The 9,683-nt window shown below is 36.7% G+C and overlaps 1 pseudogene; it reads right to left on the bottom strand.

The window, feature by feature from the left end:
- Positions 1–2,159: 2,159 nt before the first annotated feature.
- On the bottom strand, positions 2,160–5,112 carry LOC138143479 (V-type proton ATPase subunit E 1-like; annotated as a pseudogene).
- Positions 5,113–9,683: the final 4,571 nt, after the last annotated feature.

The following is a 9,683-nucleotide window of genomic DNA, read 5'->3' as shown; positions in this document are numbered from 1 at the left end:
CAAGAATAAACTATAAAACCCTCTGTTAAGCATTAAAATCCCCTTAGGCACATCCCCCCCTCCCTCTGACTGGAGAGGGTTGAGAGTGGACAGTGGATAGTTCCTTCTGGATCTTCCATTTAAGGGCTCCCAGGGTAGCCGTGGAATCATTTCTCACCCAGCTGCACTCCTGTGGACCTCATCATGCCTCATTCCTTATGTTCTCCTCCTCCCCCTTTCAGCTTCTTTTTATATATTGTTTTCACTCAATTAGTTGTGAGCTTCTTGTGAGCAGGGACTGTCTTTGCCTTCCTTTGTATCAGTAGCGTTTAGCATGGTCTCTGGAACTTAGGCAATTAATACATGTTTACTGGCTGACTGACAATTTTATAGCCTAACTTCTTAGTTTGTAGCCTTTTTAAAACTTAACTTCCCTATAGGCATGCTTATAAACCAGCTATTCCTCACATATGATATTTCATCTCCTAACTCTGTGTCTTTGGCTGACCTCCATGACTTAAATATTCTCTCCCTTCACCCCTGCCTCCCAGTTTCCAGACTCCAAATCCATCTTCCAGCCCCCTTTCTCCTCACCTCATGTCTTTCCTCTGAGATTGTTTCCATTTACTCTGTGTTTATTTCTATGTACACAGTAATGAAAATATCTTCTCCAGTGGAATGTAAGCTCTTTGAAGGCAGACTGTTTATGTCTTTGTATCTTTAATGCTTAGCACAGTGTCCAGAGCATAGTAAGTATTTCATAAATGCTTCTTGACTGACTGAGTTTCCTTTGGGAATTAGGGTTGTATAGACCTTAATTTTACTGGCATGGAAACTACATCTATTGATTAAAATCGCAACTGATTGTAATTTATAGCTTTAAAGAGTTGCCTGGAAACCTGAGATTAGGTGACCTGCCAAAGATAAGGTTTTCCTCATTCTGAGGCTAGTCTTCTACCCACTAGACCATACTGTCTTTCTCATAGCTTTCATTTATTAAAAGGAAGCTACTAGAGGAATTTTTTTGTTAACTAAATTGGAATTCTCAGATGATTGGTGCTGCATAAGTAGAAGATGCTTTTTCTTTAGTTATAACGTCTAAACCATGGGAAAAAACAAACTGAAACAAACCCTCGAACTCATTCTGTATAAAAGTGTTTGCACATTAAGCAGGAAGGTTTTTTATTTCCCCTACCATTGGACCATTCTTAAGAAGTGTTTAAAGTACTACTTTGTAAATGAAGATTTATTAATTTCTTCAGGCTATTAGGATACTTATCATCTTTAGGAAGATAAACATTAATTTGCCTTAGTGTTTTGTATGCCAGGTATTTGTAATATTAATGTTTTGCTTCTTTATGAGTTACTGTTAATAGTTTATTCCATTTAAATTCTAGTAGTTGTATGCTAAAAGGATTTCTAGGATAAGGTGTTGCAGTATTATAATTGGATTTGGAGTTTGAGGGCCTGGGTTTGAGTCCTTGACCTCTCAGTGACCCCAAGGATCACACTTTGAGAACCATTGGGTTATATTTGTGTATGTAGATGGTCTGCATTTTTCCTATAAGTAGTCTTCTGTAAGTGATGGGACTTTTTATAAGTCACTTTACCATTCTGAGACTCAACTTGCACATCTGTGAAATGGAAAGAATAAGAAGATAAAGTCAAGCAGAGTAGTTGAACCTCACCAAAATGCATAGAGATTAAATAGGCCCTTAAAGTGACATAATTTTATCTTATTTATTTATTTTTGATCCACGTATTTTTATTTTAATAAATAAAGTATATTCATAGCTTGAGTTTTTGGATCACTGATATAACTGAGGTAAGCCTGTAAGCCCAAACAGTTAACGAGTAATACTATTAATGCTAGGGTAAATGCATGCTCCTTAAGTATATTAAATAGCCTATAGAAATAAAATAGAAAGAGGCTATAATATATCTCAAACAGCTCACTCTAACCTAAGACAGATCACAGAAGAAGGATTCTTAGTGCAAACCATGCAACTCCTGTGTAGCCCCCTGGTCCCTAGCATGTAGAGATCAGAACTTAGTCACTTAAGGATGAACTAGGTTACTTCTTTACAATTTAAGTCCATCAGTTCTCTCCCCAAATTAGCATTTAGGCTGATGGCATTCTACACAAAGGCCATTCCATTAAAGAACAAAGGACAGTGTAAGAGAATTAAAAAGGAGGAACATTGATAGCTGTTTTGTTTATTTTGATACTTTTATAGTTGATTAAAACAGCAGATGGATGAATCCCACCTCATCAGAGGCTTTGTCCAAACTTTTCCTGTTGGCTTTAGTACCAAACAAGCCCCCAATGGACTTCTGGCATCATCTGTTGGTCTATGAGATCCAATCTTCTTTCTTAGAAACTCTTATTTTATGATCCTCATTATAGATCTCAATACTTCCAGCTATTTCATCTGCTAGGTATGCCTCCTAATCAACTTGGAATCTGACATCTTTTTTGGTCACAATCTTGTGCATAGGGATTGCCTTTTGTACTGCAGTCCTGACAAGAGGGAGAGTCTCTTTCTTGCAATGGACAATCATTTTTGACTCCAGCAACTGGTATAAACCTTGAAGGACCAGACATCCCAAAGCACTTGATACCTGGTTGTGTCTTTCACTACCTTGGGGATTATCTGTTTTGCTTCATTCAATAAATCTGAGATAAAGTTGTCTCTGGCTCTGAGGATTTTCAGTCTTGCCTGATTTGTCAGGTTGGATATCTGAATTTTCTGCTCTTGCTCATTTTGTTTCTCCTTCTTCCCATAATGTTCCATTACTTTCAGTTTCTGTGTTTGCACAAGACAACCTTTCTCAATGTTGAACTCTTCGTCTGCCTCTGAGTCTATTTCTTCGGCCTTCCTGTGCAATGAAAGCCAACGTGTGTTTGATTTGCTTTTGGAAGTTGCCATCACTGAAAGCCAGGGTGACAGCATCAACTCCTACACAGAGCTGGCAGCCTCCAAGGACAGCAGAAGAGGAAGCAGCTAAGTGACATAATTTTAGAGACAATTGGGCTTCTGCCTTTGCACAGGTTGTCTGGAATGTACTCTTCTTCTCACCTCTGCCTCTGAGAATTCCTAGCTTCAGTCAAAGCTCAATTCATGCACTTATTTCCATAGGAGCTTTATCTCCCTAGTTGTTCGTACTTCCCCTTTTTCAGTAATTTCTATTTAGTTGTATCTTTCCTGGTCTGTCCCTTGCTCAGTAGGCTGTAAACCTCTTGAAGACAGGGGCTGCTTTTTTCTTTGTCTTTGTATTCCCTGTGCCTAGAATATTGCTGTACACATGGTAGGTCCTTTATAAATGATCTTTGACTTGAATTGAATGTTATGGAGATGAATGAAAGAGATGTCAAAAAAAAAAAAAGAAGATAGAGCATAGAGTGCTTTTTACTTAAAAAAAAAAAGATGGGGAAGACACGAACAATTATGGACCCATATGCCTCTGCTTTCTCATCTCTATAAAATCTGAGTTATAATGGTCTAATTCTTTACGTGAAAGTGTCCTGAATGAAGACTTGAGAAAGGAACAGGCCGACCTTTACATATAATTCTCTAACGAAAACCGTATGTTTACCCAGATGCTTGAGAGATATAAAGAATGTTAGTCCCTTCTGTGTTTATTGTTTGCTTATTTTTGAGAAAGTATTTGGCTTATTTTAATTAAACGTGATTCTCTCTCCTCAGAGAAGAGTACAAGTAAGAGAGATTAAAATGCTACTGAATACAACAAACGAGGACTTAAACATGGAGATAATAGGCACACTAACGTTTTTGCCAGTGTCATAGAAGTATAATATCTTAACAAAAAAAGGATTTCCTATTGAAAGTTAGATTCTCTAAGTGCAGATAATATCATACTAATTGTATCAAGCTTCAAAATACTACGAAGCCTCCTCAAAGAAAATCCACAAGGATGCAAAAGAGACTCCATACTGAAAAAAACAAACAAACAACAATAACAACAAAGAAGATGAAATCCACATGGTCTAAACTAGAAAATGGATCTGGGCAACCAACCCATGTAATAATAATAATTGTGATTATGATGATGAATAGTACTGATGCTGAGGATAGCTAGCACTTAATACAGTGCTTTGAGGTTTGCACAGCGCTTCACATGTTAGCTCACTCAATAAGTCCATCAGTCTCTGTCTTTGTTTCTGTCTCTGCCTCTCTGTCATGACTGCTTTAGCTAGATTAAAAAAAAAAGCAAAACAAACAAAAACAAAGCTTGTCCTAGAATTGAGCAGTAGTGGCAGGAGATTAAATATAGTCTTCAGGAAATGACATAGGGCATTCAGCAGTACCAAACTTTTTCTTCATTATAAAAATGAACCAATTTCTTTAGTATCAATATCCTCCCAGTAATGCTGTATGGCTGCAAATCACAGATTGTGATGGTGTCAGAAGAATTAAAGTTATACTCATCTCAGAGGGCAACAGAAAGATTGATAGTGGGTATAAAAGTAGGTTCTACCATATTAAAAATGATGTACCCTAATTTTCAACATCAGAGTCAGGGCTTATGGATAAGCATAGTTCTTGGCTCTGTGTAATCACTAAAAACCCACATCCTAGGCCTCTTGTCATCCAACACCCAAACTCACTTTAAGTAGCACCCAGGGAAGGTAACAAAGTTAATTTGTAAATTGAGGTGAGGGCAGAGCTACAGCTGCTTAATGGGAAGGGTGCGAAGAAGTATTTTCCTATTACTAGTAAACTCTCTTCTCCTCTTCAAATCACTGTGATTCAGAGACTAAGGCTGCTAGAAAAATCCCTCTTTCCTGCTCTGCCCATCCCTTATCCTCATCCACTTCAGTGTTATCTCTCCTAAATCCCTAATCTACTCTATCTAATCTTTCTCATTGCCTCCATCTAGCTCTCTGGGATACTGCTGAGGTTGAACTGCTCTTCATACTTAACCTCTTCCTTTCATATTCTTTTATTTTCACTTGCAGAAATCTGACTTTCTCTGGAGACATAACCTCCCTAGCTACTCTCTGTAGGAGGATATACCTTCTCTAATGCCCCTCAGTACAATAAGAGAGGAGGAAGAGCTGGCAATTTTTTGTTCTCTACTGCCACTTTCAGACTCTACCGTATTTACCATACTCTGCCTTTGAGATTCACTCTATCCATCTATATCACCCTATTCAGATCAGAGGAGTGGCTATGTATTAGATCCCAGATCATTCTCTCCCCTTTTTCAATGAGTTTAGCACTGAACTCAAGAGTATTCCTCTCCATTGCATTTCTAACACTTGAGGACTTCAGTACACTTCAAACAATCTGCTGTCCTTATCTCTCATTATCTATATCTTCTTCATTCACCTCAGCCACATACAGGGACAGTTATATCCTTAATCCAACCCTCACTCATAACAGTTTCACATTACTACTAACCCTGCCATCTCTTCTACTACTTCACTCATCTCAATCTATTTTTTGTTTTTATTGTGTCTTTTATTCAACCCATTTGTCCTTACTTTCCTAGTCCATCACTCCTGTCCCAGCCTCCCTTTCTTCTCATCCTTATCCTGATAATCAGACAAATCCATCATATCATGTATGATGAGGGCACATGATTACCAAAGCTCAAGTAAATGGCTGTGCCATGCCATAGTTGGTTTTACTACATACAATCAAAGCCTGTGTCTCTCCCATGAAACAAGCTGCTTTATATGAAACCAGATGCCTGGGACGTGACATTGTGGCCATGTGTTTCTGTCCTAGGTCTTTAATTTTTAGCTGTTCCATCTGTTTATAATATGACTGCTCTTACTGAAACCACTCTATTGCACTTTTTCTTTGGCTTGGTGACTCTATCCTTACTTTCAGTGTTGAATGTTATTGGTAAGAACTTGTTTCTGGAAAAGTCTTTCTGACCTTCCCCACTTGGTTTACTCTTGAGGATGAGTTATGCATATCACATTGATTTTCACTTTTTTTTTGGACAAATTGTTTGTATTAGTTACAGTTAGAATAATTTAGGTTGTTGAATCTCTCTTCTTCTAGGTACACAATCTCCTTGGGGCCCCAGAAACTTGGTATTTTGATTATTCCCATAAGAAAATAAAAGTACTCATTCACGTATTGTTAGGTCATGAAGAATTTGAGCTTTTTAACTCAAATATGCCAACAGAATCTTTGAATGTGTTTGTTGTCTTTGGTGACACAGGTCATAACACAGCCATTCAGGGCAGTGCTGGTATCTTTAATAATTGACTCTACTTCCCCCCCCCCTTACCCCCTCCCAATAAAAAAAGTATTTGTGACAAACTTTTAAGTTTAATTTGCATGATTAACATTTTCCCCATAGCCCTTTAAAGCCTAAAAATCAACAAAACACTAAATCAAGCCTTAATTTATAGAATTTGCTGATTTGTGAAGTATAGAGGTTCACACTGAAAATTTAACATTTGGTCTCTTGAGAGCCAGTTTAAGTTGGCTTCAGCACACTCCTGAATCTCACCAAAGGGGGCCCAGGGTCCTGGAGGCCTTTCTTGAATTCTTCTGATCTCAGGAGCATGCCAGTAGAGCCTGAATGTTATATCTGAGTTTCCCTTGTTCTGAATATGACTATATATGATCTTTTTGTTATAATTTTTGTGACATCCTTTACATAACTTCATAATTATTTGTTGATATATGACAGCCTCTTCATACTCACTAATTAGTATAACTCACTAATTAATATAAATTCTAGGACATAAATTTGCTTCTAAGTACCTCTTAGACCATATTCTATATGTTTTGATACGTGGTATTGTTTTCATTTTACTGATTTCATCTCTAAATTAATTATTGTTTAAAAGCTAGATTCTGGGTCAGCTAGGTAGTATAGTAAAGTACCAGCCCTGGAACCAGATCAACTTTGACCTTAGACAGTTAATAGTTACTAGCTGTGTGACTCTGGGTAAGTCACTTGACCCCAGTTGCCTAAAAAAAAAAGTTAGTTTCCGCTAATATTACTGTTATTTGATTTGAATTTTATTACATTTTGGCCTGAAAATACAATATAGTTTCTACTTTTTTGAATTTTTTTTAGAGAGTTGTATGGCATAGTGAATAGAAAACTGACTGCAGAGCCAGGAAGATGTGGTTTAAAATCCACCCTCTGATATACACTGGCTATATGACCTTGGACAAGTAATTTTACTTGCCAGTGCTCATCTGGGACTTTTCTAACCTGAAGAAATCACAAATCCAATCCCTACCCCTATACTCTGTGACCTAGCATTTGATCAGTTTTTATGGGCATTGTATCCATGTTTGAAATGGATGTATATTTCCTGCTTTTAATTAGTTCTTTTCATGTTAATTCCAACTTATTCCAACTTAGTTCAAATATATGATTTCTGTATTAAATTCATATTTTTACTTGGTTTATTAAATAAAGGCCTTAAAATGAATTCCTATGACTCCTATGGCATTTTTTTTTTCTCAGAGGATAACATATTTGCCAATGAAATTGCTATTGGAATGCATCTCTTTTACAAATCAAGATATCTCCTAATTTATCAAACAAGTGTTCATTATGCTTTTACTAAATAGCAAGCCTTAAAATACAATAAAAATCCCACTATTGTCACTATGAGACACTGTCCTGGAAGTCCATTGTAATCTGGACCAACGTCATGTAATTTCCATTTTGGTTTTGTAGAATAGTTTTGAGGTTACCTATATTGTTTTAAAAGGCAGGATGTGGAGCAAAGAACTATTCTGTTCTACTATTTTCTAGTATAATGGAGTACTATGAAACTTGCCAGTCATGGGTAGACTATTTGCAATTTTTAAGATAATAATAAATAAGTTGATTGATCTGATCAGCCTGTTTTGTCAAGATATAACTTTTTAAAAAAAGTATATGGGTTCCATATAAGAATAAAGATAAAATATTGTAGTGATATTCATCATACTGCCATACCTAAGCATGGTATTTTTCTGGCTTTTCTGTTGCTAGACTAGGGTCTGCTTTTTTTATTCCCACAATTTATTTCTGTTTCAGAACCTCCTTAACCATAATATTTCCTCCTGTGCAATTTTAAACCTCTCACCAACGCTGTTTAAAAGGCAAGGCCCTTTTCAGCGCCTTATGTGTTTAGTCTTGGCAGATTGAAAGCCATGAAACGTGTACTACCAGGTAGGTACATATAGTAATAGGCACATATGCAGCTGAGAATGAAGGCAGAACCATACAGGGACCAAAAGAAATCATAAAGGCCTCCATCTGAGCAGGGCTCTCAAATATCCCATTGGTTTTCTTGGCTGGAACTGTTTCTCCCTAGCAAATGGAAACACAGCTGCACTTTCTACTTAAGATGATGTTTTAGTAGTCATTCAAAGGACTGGAAATGGTTCAGCAAAGTCAAAACATTTATATTGTTTTTTGGGGGGTTCTACTATATTTCCAAGGAAGTCAATGGCCCTTATACTAAATCGTAGAATCTGAATATTATTTGGTAAGCTACAGTCTGTACTTGCCTCTTTTCTCAGTGATTTAGACTCTTGTCTTTTAATAACGATAACAGCTAGAATTTATATAGTGAATACGATGTGCCAGGCATTGGACTAAGTGATTTATAAATATTATCTCATTTTTATTCTCACAACAACCTGGAGAGGGAGGTATTATTGTCGTCTCTATTTTACACTTGAGAAAACTGAGGCAGAAGAAGGTTAAATGATTTGCCCAGACTCCCTGTAAGAATCTAAGGTGAGATTTGAACTCAAGACTTCCTAATTCCAGGCCAAGGACCCTATTCTCTATGCTGCTTAGCTGCCTTTTGCCATGAGGTTGATAATATAGGCTTTCTGAATGTGGGTACTATAAGGTTAAGATTCCCTTAGAATACAGGACTAACATTAAAGCCTGGGTTGGCAAGGCCATGCTAGAATTAGTTTATTCCAAACAGGGAAATGGCATTATTCTTAGATTGGATGGAAGATTCTAGTTTTTGTTTTTGTTATAAGTATTCTCCCTCTTTGGACCAAAAGGTCTGGGTTTGGACAGGCTTAACTCATTTAGGACTCTATAGGATTCAGCCACTTGGCCTGTTCTATTACCTAGAGAATTCTTGCCTTGGGGCAGTATCATTATTTTAGGTGATGTAATAGAAGTTCATGGAATCTTAATCTGGTGCTACTACTTAATTTTCCCATTTAACTTTTTCCCCTTCTTTGAAGGGTTGGATTTTATTTGTTGGGGGAAAGAAATGGGAAATATCCAATACAGCTGTTTCAAATGTTTGTTCTTACAAGCAAGAGATTTAATCTAAAACAATAGGGAAATAAAAGAAAAAAAGTAGAAAAGGTTTTATTACCTTAAAAAAATGACCAGAATTACTTGGACTATGGAAGACTTAGACTGTATTTCCATAGTTCAAATGGAAGCAGAGAATGAAATGCAAGAGCAAGATTTTTTTTTCCACTTGAATTGTCTAGTGATTTGTTTCAATTCCTCATTTTGTTTAAGTTGTGAAAGTCTTCCTTGAGTTCTTTGGGTTACATAGATTACTTTTTGCTTGGAAAGGAAAGAAAATTTCTTTAAATGTCCCAGTCATTCTATTTAGTGACTCTAATAATAGGAAAAGGAGACATTTTTGAGTTTCTAGTTTGGACCCTATAATGGGAATGGGAATTTGAAGATCTTCCCTGCCCCTTAATAGAACTAGGGGGGAA

This window comes from Petaurus breviceps, unplaced genomic scaffold (genome assembly GCF_028583685.1).
Source record: "Petaurus breviceps papuanus isolate PSGF00001 unplaced genomic scaffold, PetGlider_PUasm1.0 90639, whole genome shotgun sequence".
Lineage (NCBI taxonomy): Eukaryota > Metazoa > Chordata > Mammalia > Diprotodontia > Petauridae > Petaurus > Petaurus breviceps.
This window is presented reverse-complemented; position numbering and strand designations above follow the sequence as displayed.